Below are 17,994 nucleotides of genomic sequence, written 5' to 3' on the forward strand. Positions count from 1 at the left end.
GAATGCGGAGCACCGGCCGCGTGGGGCTCCGCACCCTGACTATACCAGCCCGCATGGTCCATGGATTGGGGGGTCTCGGAAGGGGAGGGGCAGCCAAGCTTTCCCCTCCCCCTCCGAGCCCTTGTCCAATCCAAGGACAAGGGGCTCTTCTCCACCTCCGATGGGCGGTGGAGGTGGAGGCCGCGATTTCCTGGGTGGGGGGTTCATGGTGGAATCTGGGAGTCCCCTTTAAAAAGGGGTCCCCCAGATGCCCACCCCCCTCCCAGGAGAAATGAGTATAGAGGTACTTGTAGTACCCCTTACCCATTTCCTTTAAGAGTTAAAAGTAAATAAACACACAAACACATAGAAAAAGTATTTTAATTGAACAAAAAACATAACCACGAAAAAAGTCCTTTAATATTCTTAATTAACCATTAATACTTACCTGTCCCTTTAAATAAATGATCCCACGCAATATCCTCGGAAATGTTCTATCAGTTACAATGTAACAAAGTTATTACAATATAACAACTTTGTTACATTGTAACTACGCCGCACCCGACGCCACTCGCCGCTCAGCCGCCGCATACGCGTCCGTGCAGGACGCTAAGTCCCCGCAGCTCCCGCTGTCCACCCCGCCCACATCTGTCACCCACATGTCACCCACATGTGGGTGACATGTGGGTGACATGTGGGAGAGGCGGGGAGGGCAGCGGAGCCGGCGGGGACTTAGCGTCCTGCACGGACCCGACAGAGCTCTGAGCTATATAGCTCAGAGCTCTGAGAAGCATCTTTGTATTTGGGCTCCAAGGAGCCCCATTGGTCCTTAGCAGACCAATGGGGTTCCTTCAAATCAGAAGGAACCCCATTGGTCTGCTAAGGACCAATGGGGCTCCTTGGAGCCCAAATACAAAGATGCTTTTGAGAGCTCTGAGCTATATAGCTCAGAGCTCGGGTCCTGCAGCGCAGACGCGGTGGCGGCGGCGGCGGTGAGTGACGTCGGGTGCGGCGTAGTTACAATGTAACAAAGTTGTTATATTGTAATAACTTTGTTACATTGTAACTGATAGAACATTTCCGAGGATATTGCGTGGGATCATTTATTTAAAGGGACAGGTAAGTATTAATGGTTAATCTATATATATAAAATCGGATGTATGTGTGTGTGTGTGTGTGTGTGTGTATGTGTGTGTGTGTGTGTATGTGCCGCGATCACGCGAAAACCGCTTGACCGATTTGAACGAAACTTGGTACACAGATCCCTTACTACCTGGGATGATAGGTTCTGGGGGTCTCGCGGCCCCCCTGCACATGTGGGCGGAGCTACAAACAGCCAATCAGATTCCACCCATTCAAGTCAATGGAAAAAATGTAAAAGGCTGCCATTCTCACAGTAATCAAGCCAAAGTCCCCACACTTGGCACAGTTGGTCACTTGGTGACCAAGGTTACAAATCCAGGAAAAGTGGGCGGAGCATAAAACAGCCAATCAAATTTCAGCCGTTCATTTTAAATGGGAAAATGTAAACTGCAGCCATTCTTAGACTGTTAATCGCAGGGTTCTCAAACTTGCCACACTTGGTCACTGGGTGAATGCGATTAAGATTCAAGAAAATGGGTGGAGCCTACAACAGCCAATCAAAATTCACCTATTGATTTTCAAGGGGAATATTTAAACTGCTGCTATTCTTACACTGTTAATGGCAGAGGCTTCAAACTTCCTACAGTCGGTCATTGGGCAACTGGGGTCCAAATTCACTAAAGGGGCGGGGCCACATACAGCCAGATTTCCTTAGTGGATAAACTGCTTCCATGCACACATTTTTGATGCCAGGAACCTGAAAGCTCACAAACTTGGTCATTGAGTGACTGTGTGTCAAGGTTACAAAAAGTGGGTGGAGCCAAAACAACTTTTACTGGGAAAATATAAACTGCAACCCTTCTTACACCGTTAATGGCAGGGTTCTCAAACTTTGCACAGTTGGTCATTGGGTGACTGAGATTAAGATTTTGGAAGGTGGGTGGAGCCTACAACAGCCAATAAAAATTCACCTTTTGATTTTCAAAGGGAATATTTCATCTGCTACCATTCTCTTATACTGGTAAAAGCAGATGCCTCAAACCTGGTACAGTTGGACACTGGGTGACTAGGGTCCAAATTCAGGAAGGGGGCGGAGCCACAAACAGCCAGATTTGTTTATTTTTCAATGGGAATATACAAAGTATTGATACCAAGGACCCCAAAGCTGATAAACTTGATAATTGAGTGACTGTATGTCAAGGTTAGAAAAAGTGGGCAGTGCCAACAACTTCATTTTTTACATTGCAGGGTTCCCAAACTTTACACAATTGGCCACTGGGTGACTGGGATGAATATTCAGAAATGTGGGTGGAGCCTACAACAGCCAATCAAAATGAACCTATTGATTTTCAAGGGGAATATTCACATTGCTACCATTCTTACACTGTTAGTGGCAGAGGCCTCAAACCTGATACAGTCAGTCATTGGGTGACTGGGGTCCAAATTCACTATAGGGGTGGAGCCACAAACAGCCAATCAGATTTGTTAGATTGATTTCAGCCATTCTGTTATTGGCAGGGTTCTCAAACGTGACACAGTTGGCCACTGGGTGACTGGGACTAATATTCAGAAAAGTGGGTGGAGCCTACAGCAGCCAATCAAAATTCACCTTTTGATTTTCAAGGGGAATATTTACATTGCTGACATTAATGCACTCTTAATGGCAGAGGCCTAACATCTGCTACAGTCAGTCACTGGGAGACTGGGGATTAAATTCTGAAAGGAGCGGGCCAAAAACAGCCAATCAGATTTGTTTAATTTCAATGGTGAAATGCAACTTATTGATGCCAAAGCTCATAAACTTGGTCATTAAGTGACTGTATGTCAAGATTAGAAATAGTGGGCAGAGCCAAAAACAACTAACTTTTTACATGGGGAAATGTAAACTGCAGCTTTTCTTACACTGTTAATGGCAGGGTTCTCAAACTTCACACAGTTGGTCACTGGGTGACTAGAATTAATATTCGGAAAAGTAGGTGGAGCCTACAAGAGCCAATCAAAATTCACCTATTGATTTTCAAGGGGAATGTTGAAACTGCAGCCATTCTCGCACTGTTAATAGCAGAGGCCTCAAACCTGCTACAGTCGGTCGTTAAAGAGAACCTGAACTGAAAATAAAAAGTCAAAATAAACATGCACAGGTCATACTTACCTCCCGTGCAGTCTACTCCCCAATCTCTTTCTCCTCTCCCGTGTCCCATTTGTCCACTGTGATCAATGGAATTCTCCGTCCTCCATTTTAAAAATGGCCATTACCCCATAACAGCTTCCTGCTCATCACACTGTTAAACTGTAATATCGCTCACTTGAGCCATAGGGAAACATGGACATTACCTTGTACATTCAGTTGTAACTGACAGCTGCTGATATATAACTGACAGCAACTGGTATATTTCAGTTCTGACAAAATATTGTCAGAACTGGAAGTGATCACTGTAAGGAGAAAATGGTGAGCTTCTGAGAGGAACTGACAGTGAGGTAAGTATGTAATATTCATTTGCAGCGACGTCATGTGTTTATTTTAAATAATTTTACTCACTTCAGGTTCCCTTTAAGTGTTTGGGGTTCAAATTCAGTAAAGGGGCGGAGCCAAAAACAGCCAGATTTCTTTGCTGAATAAACTGCTTATATTAGCACAATTTTGATGCCAGGAACCCAAAAGCTCACAAACTTGGTCATTGAGTAGTGACTGTGTGTTAAGGTTACAAAAAGTGGGTGGAGTTAAAAACAGATTTTTCTGGGACATTGTAAACTGCAGCCCGTCTTCACTGTTAATGGCAGGGTTCTCAAACTTAGCATAGCTGGTTACCGGGTGACTGGGATTAATATTCAGAAAAGTGGGTGGAGCCTAAAAATGCCAATCAAAAATCACATGTCACTTTTCAAGGAGAATATTAAAATTGCTGCCATTTTTGCACTGTTAATGGCACAAGCCTCAAACCTGGCACAGTTGGTCATTGGGTCACTGGGGTTCAAATTCAGAAAAGGGGACAGAGCCACAAACAGTGAATCAGATTTGTTTCATTTAATGGGAAAATACAAATTATTGATGCCAAGGACCCCAAAACTCACAAACTTGGGCATTTAGACTTTGTGTCCAGGTTACAAAAAGTGGGCGGAGTCAAAAACAAATTTCACTGGAAAAGTGTAAACTGCAGCCCTTCTGTTTATTTCAGGGTTCCCAATCTTTGCCCAGATGGTCACTGAGTGACTGAGATTAATATTCAGGGAAGTGGGTGGAGCCTATAGTAGCCAATCAAAATTCACCTGTTGATTTGCAAGTGGAATATTTAAATTGCTGCCATTTTTACACTGTTAATAGCAGATGCCTCAAACCTGCTACAGTTGGTCATTGGTTGACTGGGGTTCAAATGCTGGAGAGGGGTGGAGCCACAAACAGCCTATCTGATTTGTTTAATTTCTATGGAAATATACAAATTATTGATGCCAAGGACCCCAAAGCTCACAAACTTGGTCATTGAGTGTTTGTGCGTTAGGGTTAGAAAGTGGGCGGAGCCAACACCAGTCAAATACATACCCGGGCAACGCCGGGTCATCAGTGGGTGAAGACAAATACAAATTTCACTGAGAAAATGTAAACTGCAGCCATTCTGTTAATGGCAGGGTTTTTAAACTTTGCACAGTTGGTCACTGGGTGACTGAAATTAATATTCAGAAAAGTGGGTGGAGCCTACAAAAGTGAATCAAACTTCACCTGTTGTTTTTCAAGGGGAATATTTAATTGCTACCATTCTTGAACTGTTAATGGCACAGGCCTCAAACCTGGTACAGTTGGTTATTGGGTGACTGGGGTTCAAATTCAGAAAAGGGGGTGGAGCCACACACACCCAATCAGATTTGTTTCATTTCAATGCAGATTATTGATACCAAAGACCGCAAAGCTCACAAACTTGGTCAGTGAGTAATTGTGTGTTAGGGTTAGAAAAAGTAGGCGGAGCCAACACCAGCCAAATACATACCCGGGCAACGCCGGGCAATCAGCTAGTTAAGAATATTAAAGGACTTTTTTCGTGGTTATGTTTTTTGTTCAATTAAAATACTTTTTCTATGTGTTTGTGTGTTTATTTACTTTTAACTCTTAAAGGAAATGGGTAAGGGGTACTACAAGTACCTCTATACTCATTTCTCCTGGGAGGGGGGTGGGCATCTGGGGGACCCCTTTTTAAAGGGGACTCCCAGATTCCACCATGAACCCCCCACCCAGGAAATCGCGGCCTCCACCTCCACCGCCCATCGGAGGTGGAGAAGAGCCCCTTGTCCTTGGATTGGACAAGGGCTCGGAGGGGGAGGGGAAAGCTTGGCTGCCCCTCCCCTTCCGAGACCCCCCAATCCATGGACCATGCGGGCTGGTATAGTCAGGGTGCGGAGCCCCACGCGGCCGGTGCTCCGCATTCTGGCTATCCCAGCCTGCATGGGGGACAAGGGGTTAAAGAGGTCTGGGAGGGGGGACCCCACGTCGTTTTTTTTTTATATTTCCCACACTCAGAACGAAGTAAGTAAAACTCTTCCCACTTGGGGGAATCTATGAAAATAATACACTATTGTTACCTGTGCAAAAAAAACTGACATTTTCCGCATTTAAAAGACATTTTCGCCCTTGAAACTTAAAAATCGATTTTCTCAAAAACTATAAGGTCTTTTTGAAAAAAATTTTTTTCCTCTTATTCCCACTGATCCCCTTAATATACCCTGGGAATTTGGTGTTCCTAAACTTTAAGCAGGCTTTGCTATTAACCGTTAAAGTCGGCGGGTTTTTAAATGTTTACATTTTTCCTTTGAAACTTTAACATCGATTTTCTCAAAAACTATAAGGTCTTTTTGAAAAAAAAATTTTTCCTCTTATTCCTCCTGATCTCCTTAATATATTCTCCAAATTTGAGGCTCTTAGCATTTAAGGGGGCTTTGCTATTAACCCTTAAAGTCGGCGGCTTTTTTATATTATACGGAGCGTTACGGTTTAACGCGAAATTACGGTAGCGTTTAATGCGAAATTACGGCATGAACGAAACGCGAAATTTCGCGTTGTAAATTACGCTTACGGTATTTTCAATTACGATTTTAATGGCAATTTCGCTACGCTAATTTCGCATCGTAATCGCAAATTTCGCATGCGTAATTATAGTAATGCGAAATTACGAAAATTTCGGCTCAACTCTAGAACCACTCACTGCACCTACTCTGAAGCTGGACAGTTATCTCAGGGATCCTATTCCTGTGCTTGGTTGCCTGCTAGTGACTGTACAATTCCACTCCAATACTGTGCAGGCTGAATTCTACATTGTAAAGAAAGGCACTGCTATACTGGCGAGAAGGAACAGGAGCGCCTCACTGGTGCATTAACGTTTTAATAAAAATTCAAGCGCATTAAAATTACACTTACAATGTGTAAAGTAGAGTCAAGCGTGTATCAAAGCCTGCCGTCCGTTCCCCTCCTGGCTCTCTCGCTTGGCCAGAGCGAGAAGCGCGATGTTGCGATGCGGAGCAGGGTCTGGTGGGCGGGGCCTCGCTACGCTGTTGCCGTCTGACGTCACGACGCGTTTTGGCGTTGACCACGCCTTCGTCAGGTGCTTATACTGGGCAGGGATCTGTTTGCTGCACTTCACCTACAGTTAGTGGATGGTCTTATTACCACAGCACCAACTTCTCCTATGCAGCCAGTGTCCAACATTTCTCCTCTACATGATGCTTCCCTGGGCTGTGCAAAGGACTTTGTTCATAAAATAAGAGTGTGCCCAGATGTGCAACCAGTGTGTCAGAAGTTGAGACGCTTACCCTTCTGACGCTTACTGACTAGAAAGAAATCGGGGGGCATAAGATTGTGTGTTGACCTGCGTGAACCAAATAAAGCTATTGTTATTAACAGTCACCCCTTGCCACAAATTGAGGAGGTGTTTTCAGAACTCAGAGGAGCCAAATTCTTTTCTACTTTGGATCTCCAAAGTGCCTACCACCAGGTTTTGCTGCATGAGGAAAGCCGAGATCTCACTGCATTTATTACACATGAGGGACTGTTCCGTTTCAAGCGTGTTCCCTATGGTTTGGCTTTAGCACCCGGTTGTTTTCAAAGACTGATGAACTTAACCCTTCACGACATTCCTGGTGTTCAGTGTTATCTGGATGACATCATTGTGTATGGTACAACATTGGATCTGCATGACAAGTACCTTAACCAGTTCGCATTCAGTCGTTTTTTGCTTCATGCATCCGAACAATGTTCACCTCCCATTCATTAGCCTATAACTTTATTACTACTTATCACAATGAACTGATCTATATCTTGTTTTTTCCGCCACCAATTAGGCTTTCTTTGGGGGGTACATTTTACTAAGAGCCACTTTACTGTAAATGCATTTTAAAAGGAAGAATAAGAAGAAAACGGAAACAAATCATTATTTCTCACTTTTCGGCAATTATAGTTTTAAAATAATACATGCCTCCATAATTAAAACCCACGTATTGTATATGCCCATTTGTCCCGTTTATTACACCATTTAAATTATGTCCCTATCACAATGTATGGCGACAATATTTTATTTGGAAATAAAAGTGCATTTTTTCCGTTTTGCATTCATCACTATTTACAAGCTTATAATAAAAAAAAAAAAGAAATATTTCATCTTTACATAGATATTTAAAAAGTTTAGACCCTTAGGTAAATATTTGTGTTTTTTTTTTTTTTAATTGTAATGTTTTTTTTTTTTTTTAATTAAACATTTTATGTGGGTATTTTTGGGAGGGTGGGATTGAAATTGTATTTTTTTTGTAAATATATGTGTATTTTTATTTTTATTTAACATTTAGATGTAGTTTACTTTTTGGCCACAAGATGGCAGCCATGAGTTGTTTACAGTGACGTCACTCTAAGCGTACCACGTACGCTTAGAGCGACATAGGAAGCAGAAAAAGCGTAGCTTCCGAGAGAAGCTGACGCTTTTTCTGCGGGGGAGAGGAATCAGTGATCGGGCACCGTTGCCCGATTCACTGATTCACTGGCTAACAAACCGCCGGCCGGGAGCGCGCGTGCACGCGCGCGATCGGCCGCGTGGACGCGCAGGAGCGCACATGGCTTCCTGGACGTGAGTTTCACGTCCAGGAATGTCAAATAGTTAAGGTCGTTTTGCATCGCCTTGAGTCTGTTGGACTAAAACTCAATCCTTCTAAATGATGTTTTCGGCAAACTCAGCTGTCGTTTCTGGGTCACATTATATCACAAGATGGACTGTTGCCTGATCCTGAGCATGTGCAAACAGTGATACATGCTCCTGCTCCATCTGACTTTCATACCTTGCGTGCTTTTCTGGGACTTACTTCATGGTTTTCGAAATTAATTCCCAACTATGCTTCAGTGGTGGAGCCCATGAGAGCATTGCTACATGGAAATGCCAGCATGACCTGGTTAGAGGAAGCCCAGTACAGCTTTGATGCAGTTAAACAGCTCATAGTGAACAGTCCAGCCCTTGCATTGTTTGACCCTTCTCTACCTACGATTGTTACTACAGATGCTTCAGACTACGGCCTTGGTGCTGTCCTTACACAGTGCCAGGCAGACTTGGTGGAGAAAACTGTTGCCTTTGCCTCTAGAACACTTACAGAGACTGAACGGAAATATTCTACTGTGGAGAAAGAAGCCCTTGTGTAAGGCTTGGTGGTGTATTCTCCACAGTCAGCATGCAACGCATGAGCTGACGTGGAGGAGGTACACACACCAGCACAAGGAAACAGGCTATCCCTAGTATAGTGGAGGGGAGGACTGACTCCAATAGGAGATTGTGGCGCACAGAGCCGGTGCAGATCTGACAGCCACAAACAATGCTTTCGTTATAACGTCTTAGCGCAAAGTAGCGCTGAGCGCATAAACCAGAACTGAGGAGATCAGGACAGGTAGACAGAATGAACGCTTGCTAGCTAGCGGCTACTTAGCGACAGCAAGCGTCCAAAACAAGACAGACTGGAATGAGGCAGCCAATGCGATTGCAGCGATGGCGTGCCTCACAAAGACAGGACAGGATAGTCAGGAAATAGCAGGATCAAGATAGATGAACGTAACACAGACAAATATACAATAAGTATGTTTTCCTAGTGTATTACAATTACAGCTATCAATGAAACTATTTGTAACGTCTGACTAACATATGTATATATCGGCAATGAACCGATATATGACATAAGCAGGAACGCTGACTAGGACTGGAGTAATACAGGGAACAGGACTCAGAAGGATTCGCTATCTCTTCGCAGAGATGAACGCAATCCACAAACGGTAACAGAACAGGATTCAGAAGGATTCGTTATCTCTTCGCAGAGATGAACGCAATCCACAAACAGTAACAGAACAGGATTCAGAAGGATTCGTTATCTCTTCGCAGAGATGAACGCAATCCACAAACGGTAACAGGACAGGATTCAGAAGGATTCGTTATCTCCTCGCAGAGATGAACGCAATCCACGAACAGGACCAGGAGCAGGATACTAGCTCAGCACGGGTGCTCACGATACGCGCAAACTACCAAAACGTGCTGGAAAGCTGACTAACTGCACACAGGATATAAACAGTTCGTGTACGTATACATCAGCGACACTGATGTATCAACGTAACACGAATACAAGGAAAATAATAAACGTGCTGGTATGCATATATATTGGCAATGAACCAATATATGATGCAAAGACCAGCAAAGTATCTTTAGAACAAGAAACACGATCGGGGGCTGAAGCGACAGCAAGACAGGCTTAAACTGAAGCTATGAAAACCCGAGGAGTCCTGCAGGAAGCAGATCTTTATACTGAGGTCATCCAATGGGAGCAGACATGCAGATTCCCACACAGGTGAATGATAATCAGTCACAAGCTGACAGCAGGGAAAGGCAGACAAAGCTATGCAGCTTGCATGGAAAGAGATCAGAACTGCCTGAGCTGCAGCACTACTACTTCCAGCAACACCTGCTGCAGCAGCGATCATTACACAAAGTATCTTTAGAACAAGAAACACGATCGGGGGCTGAAGTGACAGCAAGACAGGCTTAAACTGAAGCTATGAAAACCCGAGGAGTCCTGCAGGAAGCAGATCTTTATACTGAGGTCATCCAATGGGAGCAGACATGCAGATTCCCACACAGGTGAATAATAATCAGTCACAAGCTGACAGCAGGGAAAGGCAGACAAAGCTATGCAGCTTGCATGGAAAGAGATCAGAACTGCCTGAGCTGCAGCACTACTACTTCCAGCAACACCTGCTGCAGCAGCGATCATTACAGTACCCCCGCCCTTAAAAGCGGATTCCAGACGCTTTTCAAAACTGAAATTCCCAACAAAACAGTCTGACTGATAATTCATGATGACCGGGACAGCCCGGCAAGACCGAATTCCAGAATCAGTCCCCACAAGACTGGACCCATCAGAACCAGAACCTACAGAACCATGCCCATCAGTACTACAAGCCCCAGTGTGACACCCATCAGAACCATGATTTCCAGAAGAAAGCCCTCTGAAACTCCCTGAGCGATACCCACCGCCTTCCAGGAACCGTTCAAAAACGCCAAAGCCTTTGCAATGCCCACCGGGACTGTCTTTACCAACACAAAACCCACTGTTGAACCAGTCCAAGGCACCAGGACAAGTTTTCTCAGAGACCTCCCAGAACACCTTGAAGCTCCAAAGAGATCCCCATAGGTCAGAACGCCCCTTAGGCTCACATGGAGAACTATCAAGAACCCCTATGGAACCTAGGGCAATTCCCGAGTCAGGGCCACAAGGACAAACATCAAGATCAGGACTTTCAGGGACCAGAACCATCTCTGGGCATGCAGGCAGACTGGCAACATCAGAACATGTTCCCACTAAGGAAGCATCAGAGCACGCTAACACCTTAGACACACTTGGGCATTCTGGCACACAAAGAACATCTGGGCACATTGGCACAAGAGAAACCTCTGGGCATGTCAAGGAACTGTGAGCCTCAGGGTCAGCCAAGACAGGACCAAAACCAGGACTGGCCAAAAAAAAATCATCTTGACTAGACTTCGCAACTACTGGACTTTTACACGAGAATGCAGGATCAGACTTAGATGTCGCTGATTCCAGCAAAGTCCGTAACAAATCAGATTCAGGGGCACTAACAAGACAGGACAAATCTTCTGATGTATGCACTGAACCAGATAGGGACTCCACAACTACCTCTGGACTGGACAGAGACTCATCTAATACACTGGATTGGAGCTCATGAGGTGCTGCAGAACAAGTCAGTATTGCAGCAGCCCCCACTGGACTAGGCAAAACTGAGGAATTCCCTGGACAGGAAGGGGACTCTGGAACCTCTGCCACAGCGGCCAGAGAACCAGAATCTTTCAGGATACAGGGCTGGGTTTCAGGAACACTCATCAGACCGGACTGAAATTCTGAGATTTCTATTATTTTGACCAGAGAATCAGAATTATCCATGTTACAGGGCAAGACTTCTGAAACATTCAGAGGACAGGGCTGGAGTTCCTCGGCTGTTACAACACTGGAGAGGGACTCAACAACATTGGTTAAATCAGACTGTGTACAGGGCAAGGTATCTAACACACTTGCTGACGAGGACAATATTTCAATGGCTTCTGCTTTGCTGGGCAGAAATTCATCAAGTTTTATTAGAGCAGACTGTAATTCCAAAACAGCTGCTAGACAAGTGAATATCACTGCAACACCAACTGAGGTAAGCAGTGCCTCAGACTCCTCTGCTAGAGGGTTTGAAGTATCCAAAGTACTGGGTGAAGCATAAGACTCTGTGACCACAGCTTCACTGGACAGGATCACTGAACAGTCCATATTGCAGGGCAAAACCATGGAAGCACCTGCTGGACAGCATAATGATTCTGTGACCTGAGTTTCATTGGAGAGATCTACTGCACAATTCATGGTACAGGGCAAATTTACTGGAACATTTTCTGAACAAGGTAATAATTCTGCGATTTCAGGTTCACATAGCAGATGCTCTGAGCTATTCACGATACAGGGCAAATTTACTGGAATATTTTCTGAACAAGGTAATAATTCTGCGATTTCAGGTTCACATAGCAGATGCTCTGAGCTATTCACGAAACTAGAGCGAGGTGTAGAAACAGGAAGATCAAGACACAATGTTTGCGCATCTGAATCACCATTCATTTGTAAAATTGGAAAATTCAGATGCTGGGGTTCTGAGGTTTCTAGACAGGATTGCTGGGACTCGGAAACTGATGTAGTGCATCTATTAGCATCTGCTGGATCAGACAGGAGTTGAACTTTATTAACACAGGTAATTTCTGCAGAAGTGTTTGCAGAGGCAGGCAAGATTTTTCTGGTGTCTGTTTCACTGAACAAAGAGTCATGAGTACTGGCTAGGCTGGACTCGGAAGTCAGCAGGACCTCTGGATTCTCTGCTGAGAAATTTGCGCAGGGCAAGGTTAAGAATGTATCAGTGGCTTCTGTTTTACTGGTAAGTAACACTGAGTTATCCATGGTACAGGGTGGAATTGCAGGAACTTCAATTTCACACAAAAAGAGCTCCGAATCACCTGCTGAATCAGCCAAAGGTGCTGAAGCAGGCGGGTCAGAACGCCAAATTTGCGAATTCGGAGTCACATAAAAATCATCCAAAATCAGTTCCCACACATCAATCAATGGAGCCACAAAGTCATACCCACACACACCAGTTTTTATTAGGTTATAGGCAGACTTAATGCATGCATTCAATACTGATTCACTTTTTGCACTGTAAAATTGACAAAATGAACTTGAATCATTCTTCCATTCATTGACCAGAGCTTCCATCTCTCCTTTCTCAAATGGAGGATTCCAAGCATACTTAACAGGCAGATCATGGTTTGCAGATATGATTGTAGCAGGGACATATATTGGGTTAATTAGCAGGTGATTGGCAGATTCCTTATTCCTAAGAATCTCCAATACCTGTAGCAAGTGCTGAACTGTAGTGTATGCAAACTTTCCTTGCTTCACAAATAAGTTGATTTGTTCAATACTCTGTAATATTTCCTCATAATCATACTCAGATAATTCTTTTAAACAAAAATCTTTATTTTCCCTAGCCAGGGAGGAAAGTTCATTAGTAGTTTCATAAGTCCATTTAACTCCCCTGAAAGACAATTGCATTTCATTATCTGTTAATGGCAGAATCTCATTATAGGTCTCAGTCGCTAAGGATAACGACTCTGCAGATCGGACACGTTTCTTAGAACGTTTGCGTTTTGCCTTAGACCCTGCTGTTTTTGGTGATTTATTCAAGGCTGCAGGAAAATTATCAGTAACACTTTCTGCTTGCTGAACATTTTTGCAAGCAATTGAAGGAGTAGCTGATTGGCCTGCTGCCAGGAGTTCATTAAGAGGAAAAGGCAATGGATCTATGCGCAACCAGTTATGGATCACAAACGCTAGAAATTCCAGCGGTCTCTCTTTCAAATCGGAATGATTGAGAACATCAAATGCCCACTGGAATAATTCCCTTTTAAACAAAATATAACTTAGTTGGAGTGCCCAGGTTGAAACAGGAGTCGCTTGGAGATCAGGATTGGCACATTCAGAGAAAAACTCATTTTCTGTTTCAGAGCTAAGTTCTTCAAATTTCTTAAAGGAACAGGAACCATAATTAACAGTGTCATACTTTCTGGGAATCCCCCCCACAATGGGGATTGGTAATGGGGTTTTCATAATGTAAGGCTTGGTGGTGTATTCTCCACAGTCAGCATGCAACGCATGAGCTGGCATGGAGGAGGTACACACACCAGCACAAGGAAACAGGCTATCCCTAGTATAGTGGAGGGGAGGACTGACTCCAATAGGAGATTGTGGCGCACAGAGCCGGTGCAGATCTGACAGCCACAAACAATGCTTTCGTTATAACGTCTTAGGCCTCGTTCACATCTGCTGCGCTGAAAAACGTGTTAAAGCGCATGGTAAAAAACGCATGCGCTTGTGCGCGCTTTAGTCCGCGTTTCTGTGCGTTGCGCTGCGCTTCTTTAAAGCACATTTTGTTTACTGTAGCAGCAGCAGTTGTCAATAAAACTTTGTTTTTGTATGTAAATGTATTTTTTTCTCCAATTAGGGGTAAAAAACGCATGCGCTTCTATGCGCTTGTACGCGCTTCTATGCGCTAAAAAAGCGGACCCATTCACTTGCATTGCTGTGCGCTTTACAGCTCAACGCACAGAAATGCCTGCAACACTACGTTTCTGTAACGCTGCTCAGCGCAGCGCATAGATGTGAACCAGCTACATTTAGTTACATGGAAAAATCAATACCTTGCTGAACGCACAGGGCAGTGCGCTGTGGAAAGCGCACAGAAACGGCCCTGATGTGAACGAGGCCTTAGCGCAAAGTAGCGCTGAGCGCATAAACCAGAACTGAGGAGATCAGGACAGGTAGACAGAATGAACGCTTGCTAGCTAGCGGCTACTTAGCGACAGCAAGTGTCCAAAACAAGACAGACTGGAATGAGGCAGCCAATGCGATTGCAGCGATGGCGTGCCTCACAAAGACAGGACAGGATAGTCAGGAAATAGCAGGATCAAGATAGATGAACGTAACACAGACAAATATACAATAAGTATGTTTTCCTAGCGTATTACAATTACAGCTATCAATGAAACTATTTGTAACGTCTGACTAACATATGTATATATCGGCAATGAACCGATATATGACATAAGCAGGAACGCTGACTAGGACTGGAGTAATACAGGGAACAGGACTCAGAAGGATTCGCTGTCTCTTCGCAGAGATGAACGCAATCCACAAACGGTAACAGAACAGGATTCAGAAGGATTCGTTATCTCTTCGCAGAGGTGAACGCAATCCACAAACAGTAACAGAACAGGATTCAGAAGGATTCGTTATCTCTTCGCAGAGATGAACGCAATCCACAAACGGTAACAGGACAGGATTCAGAAGGATTCGTTATCTCCTCGCAGAGATGAACGCAATCCACGAACAGGACCAGGAGCAGGATACTAGCTCAGCACGGGTGCTCACGATACGCGCAAACTACCAAAACGTGCTGGAAAGCTGACTAACTGCACACAGGATATAAACAGTTCGTGTACGTATACATCAGCGACACTGATGTATCAACGTAACACGAATACAAGGAAAATAATAAATGTGCTGGTATGCATATATATTGGCAATGAACCAATATATGATGCAAAGACCAGCAAAGTATCTTTAGAACAAGAAACACGATCGGGGGCTAAAGCGACAGCAAGACAGGCTAAAACTGAAGCTATGAAAACCCGAGGAGTCCTGCAGGAAGCAGATCTTTATACTGAGGTCATCCAATGGGAGCAGACATGCAGATTCCCACACAGGTGAATAATAATCAGTCACAAGCTGACAGCAGGGAAAGGCAGACAAAGCTATGCAGCTTGCATGGAAAGAGATCAGAACTGCCTGAGCTGCAGCACTACTACTTCCAGCAACACCTGCTGCAGCAGCGATCATTACACCTTGCTTGTGTTTGGGCTACAGAAAAGTGGAGAACGTATCTGTGGGGCCGGCAGTTTACCTTGCGTACCGACCATAGTCCTTTGACTACACTGCTTACTACAAAAGGGCTTGGGCGAGCAGGAATGCGCGTAGCTCGATTGTCTGCAAGGCTACTAAACTTTAATTATGCAATCCAATACAAACCAGATGTACAAAATGTTACTGCTGACTGCTTGTCACGTCTACCATTACCTGTGACCACAAGTACATTGGATGAAGACGCTGAAGTTGTTGCATTTACTGATGTGGATCCAGTTACAGCTCCTGAGTTTTAACAAGCTTGTCTTGCATGCCCAGTGCAACTACAATTACGGGACATGCTGCAAAGCAAATGGCCTAACACTGAGAATAAGCTGAGTGCTATTCTGAAACCTTATTACAGGATAAGGCATGAACTGTCATTGGTTGATGGCTATATAGTCCGTGGATCTCATCGCTTGCTTGTGCCTGAGGCTTTGAGAGCTCACCTTATAAATCTTGCTCATGAGAGTCACCAGGGATTTGTGAGAACTAAGCAAAGACTACGTGAACTCTACTGGTGGCCTGGCATGGATGCCCAAGTAGTAACTGCTATCCAAACTTGTGTTACCTTGTGTCATGACAAGTCTGCTGGCACACACACGCCACCACTACAACCTGTGCCATTTCCTGATTCTGCTCGGGAGAAGCTTGCTATTGATATTGTGGGCCCATTCCCAGAAGCACCTATTGACTGCCGCTTTGCTATAACATTAATGGATTATTACAGTAAATGGCCCGAGATTGCATTTGTATCTCATACAACTTCTGCCTCTGTGATTACCTTTCTCACCACCGTCTTCAGCAGGGAAGGTAATCCAAAAGAACTTGTGTCTGACAATGGACCACAATTTGTTTCATCTGAGTTCGAAACGTTCTTGCGACAGAGGAATATTGTGCACAGAAAGTCCTCAGTGTATTACCCTCAAGCAAATGGGGAGATTGAAAGATTCAACAGGAGCCTTAAAGATTCTCTTCAGACTGCGAAACTTACAGGAAGATCTTGGAAAGTTTTTACTACTGAATTCCTGCATGTCTACAGAGCAACTCAACATGCGACTGCACAAGCATCACCGGCTGAACTGTTACACGGCAGAAAGATGCGAACTAGACTACATGTTGCAGATATTGCACTTCCTCAGCGTTCAGTACCCCTGCGACCAGCAGTTGCTAAGACTGTTCAGCAGCAACAAGATAAAAGTAAGGCCTATACTGATCGCAAACGTGGTGCAAAAGAAGTGCACTTCCAGTGTGGAGATTTAGTTCGAGTTAAAAAACCCGGATTAATAAAACAGGGTCAATCCAGATTTTATAACCCTCTTAAAGGGACCAGCCAACGAGAACCTTACACCTACAAACTGTCTTATGGACGCACATGGAATGCCAGTTGTCTTGCGCCTCTTAGGCATGACTTTGCTGATGTTCCACTTGAGGCATTAAAGTTATCTACCCCTACTGACAACCAAGAAACAGGTCACCAGGATCCTGAACCACCACCTTATACTCAAAGGATCCGAAAGCCTCCTGTGTGGACCAAGGACTTTGTGATGTAGTTACATTGCAATGTACTTTATTGTGAAATGCATTTATATTTTATTTCTTGTTTACTTTCTTGATATTTAGGTAAAGACTCTTTTGTACTAAAAAGGGAATATGTGGTGTTCATACCTCTGACCTGTAGGTGTCACTGTTGATGCTGACACGCTGGTATTCTATGGTATGTATGTTAGTTCCTGGGTGGGGCTTCTTGTGTGATGAAGTGAAATCTACAGCAGCATGTGTTCGGTGGCTGACATCTTGAAATAAAGCTGATAAAATCTACTCTGCTTACTTACTGCAAGACAAAACAAACACACTGTGTTATTAATTGACAGCCATGAAGGAGTGAACACAAGCACAAGGTTAGTGTTAGGCAGAGACAAGGAGAGGTTAGTGGTCTTCTGATGATACAAACTTTGTTAAATCACTTTTAAAAATTCAGATCAGATTGGCTGGATGACTTAGGCCTGCTAAACACAACAAAACATTTTTGGTAGAAATTGGGCTGGTTTTGAAGTTTTTGCCACCTGATGCCACACTGCTCTTCCCCTTTATTGACAAGACACAGAACATTCATATTGCACTTTTCTCCTGGCAGACTCAAAGCACCACAGCTGCAGCCACTACGACACACTCAGTAGGCATTAGCAGTTTTAGGGAATTTTGCCGAAGGTCGCCTTACTGAATAGGTGCTGGCTTAATGAATAGGAAGGGACAAGATTAAAACCCTTGTCTCCTGTGTCAGAGGCAGAGCCCTTAAATCAAACCTGAGACAGGGGGATATAAACAAATTATACATACCTGGGGCTTCCTCCAACCCCCTTCAGGCTGAGCACT

The 17,994-nt window shown here is 44.2% G+C and overlaps 1 protein-coding gene across 1 annotated transcript in view; it reads left to right on the top strand.

Moving 5' to 3' along the window:
* The window catches only part of GUCY2D (guanylate cyclase 2D, retinal), a 604,889-nt gene that overhangs the window by 541,784 nt on the left and 45,111 nt on the right, over positions 1–17,994 (top strand). The window lies entirely within an intron of this gene.

Source organism: Hyperolius riggenbachi, chromosome 3, assembly GCF_040937935.1.
Source record: "Hyperolius riggenbachi isolate aHypRig1 chromosome 3, aHypRig1.pri, whole genome shotgun sequence".
In the NCBI taxonomy this organism is placed as follows: Eukaryota; Metazoa; Chordata; class Amphibia; order Anura; family Hyperoliidae; genus Hyperolius; species Hyperolius riggenbachi.